The following is a 2,500-nucleotide window of genomic DNA, read 5'->3' as shown; positions in this document are numbered from 1 at the left end:
CGTTGGCCCTTAACCTAACCCACGTTGGCCCTTAACCTAACCCACGTTGGCCCTTAACCTAACCCACGTTGGCCCTTAACCTAACCCACGTTGGCCCTTAACCTAACCCACGTTGGCCCTTAACCTAACCCACGTTGGCCCTTAACCTAACCCACGTTGGCCCTTAACCTAACCCACGTTGGCCCTTAACCTAACCCACGTTGGCCCTTAACCTAACCCACGTTGGCCCTTAACCTAACCCACGTTGGCCCTTAACCTAACCCACGTTGGCCCTTAACCTAACCCACGTTGGCCCTTAACCTAACCCACGTTGGCCCTTAACCTAACCCACGTTGGCCCTTAACCTAACCCACGTTGGCCCTTAACCTAACCCACGTTGGCCCCTTAACCTAACCCACGTTGGCACCTTAACCTAAGTTACGCTGCACCTTAACCCAAGTTACGCTGCACCTTAACCCAAGTTACGCTGCACCTTAACCCAAGTTACGCTGCACCTTAACCCAAGTTACGCTGCACCTTAACCCAAGTTACGCTGCACCTTAACCCAAGTTACGCTGCACCTTAACCCAAGTTACGCTGCACCTTAACCCAAGTTACGCTGCACCTTAACCCAAGTTACGCTGCACCTTAACCCAAGTTACGCTGCACCTTAACCCAAGTTACGCTGCACCTTAACCCAAGTTACGCTGCACCTTAACCCAAGTTACGCTGCACCTTAACCCAAGTTACGCTGCACCTTAACCCAAGTTACGCTGCACCTTAACCCAAGTTACGCTGCACCTTAACCTAACTTACGCTGCACCTTAACCTAACTTACGCTGCACCTTAACCTAACTTACGCTGCACCTTAACCTAACTTACGCTGCACCTTAACCTAACTTACGCTGCACCTTAACCTAACTTACGCTGCACCTTAACCTAACTTACACTGCACCTTAACTGTCACATGTAACGTCACAGGAATGTAGCTTTGCCTAACAGCAACCCTCTGAACATAGTTCACTGCTTGGATCCTCTGGTGTCATGTGTATTTCTTGATGCCATGGTGCGTACCCTCACATAAAGGTCTTTCGAGTGTTGCGTACTTTCTACACAGTCCCGCTAACCACTGGAAGGGTGTACCGCTACAGAACGAATATCGCCCTCCCCTCCTGCCCTTCCAAGCTGGTCGGTCAGGCGTTTGTTTGTGAAATGAGCCTTGCAGCTGTTCAGTTGCATTCGGTTGTCGATGCAGTCAGTGTACGTTGTGGTACGGCCTGTGTGGACTGTCCGCTGATGTACGCGTAACCCACACTGATCATCCGTCGTTACGTACTGAGTGACATAATGTGGCACATGCTTGACCGTACACCGGCTGCGCCCTACAATGGCGAATCATAAGGGCCATATGTTGTGCACGATGCTACTTGTCTCGTCTCCCCATTACAGCGAGATTGCACTGTTGTACGCCGTACAGACATGTGGTAGGTAGGTACGGACGAAAGTATTGCATGTTGGCCCCCCCCCCCCCCCCCCCTCCTCCCTCTGCCGGGAATCAGCGTGAGCCGTCTGTTGATGTAGCGACGAGGGTTTTCCTATTTAATCGTATTGCCCCACACAACATGATAGCACGGTGGACCGCGTTCCACATCTGCGACATGCTACAGAGGCCGGTTGACAGTCGACCGCGCAAGGGACATTGCACACGTGCGCGGACCATCTTCCACGTGTTCTCTCGTGTACATGCCGCAGTGTGTATGTGGGCTGATGTAGCGTGTCGTGACACATAACATGCAGGCATGCCAGAATCGTAGATTTCGCAAATGTAGATTGACGTATACGTTTGCTGCCAAAGATCCGCAAATGAACTGGAAATCAGTTGTTGAGCGGTTGTTCGCGCTGCAGGTGCATCGGTGATAGCGACGATCGGTACATCTATGAACCGGTTGTTTCGGCGGTACCCGCCATGCCCCCGAACCTGAGTTGGCCATGTGGGTATGAAGCGATACGAGGCTGTGGCTTGGCGGGACAGTCCCCGGCCGGTGAGGGGGGGCCGCCCGGCGTGCTGGCCGCGCGCTGCGTGAGCGCACGCACTACAGCCGGCTGGTGGGGGGCGCCCAGTGGCAGGAGCGCCGGCCGACGGGCTCCGGCTGGCGTCCCAGCTATGCGCCGGCGCACCCTGCGCGCGGCGCCAGGCGGCCAAAGTGGGTTCTGCCGAGCCCGGTGCGAAGCGCGGTGGACATCTGCAGTGTGCTGGTCCGATTGCGGACTGTGTGCGTTGAGGATGCGCCGCCGCCCGGCACTCGGCGTCGCGACGCCGTCTGCTGCTCGGTCGCCCCCAGCGGTTCTCGCAGGTGGTTTGTATCGCAGCTCTGCGGACGTGTTGGCGCGTGCGCTGTGCTGGGAGAGTTCGCTTCTGCACCCAAGTGGGGCTTTGCCCTTCTGTGGCGCTGGCGTTGGAGCTGCCGGTCACCGTAGGTGGCGCGTGTTGTTTCCCGCCGGCAATGCCACGACAGCACGC

This window comes from Schistocerca gregaria, unplaced genomic scaffold (genome assembly GCF_023897955.1).
Source record: "Schistocerca gregaria isolate iqSchGreg1 unplaced genomic scaffold, iqSchGreg1.2 ptg001572l, whole genome shotgun sequence".
Lineage (NCBI taxonomy): Eukaryota > Metazoa > Arthropoda > Insecta > Orthoptera > Acrididae > Schistocerca > Schistocerca gregaria.
This window is presented reverse-complemented; position numbering follows the sequence as displayed.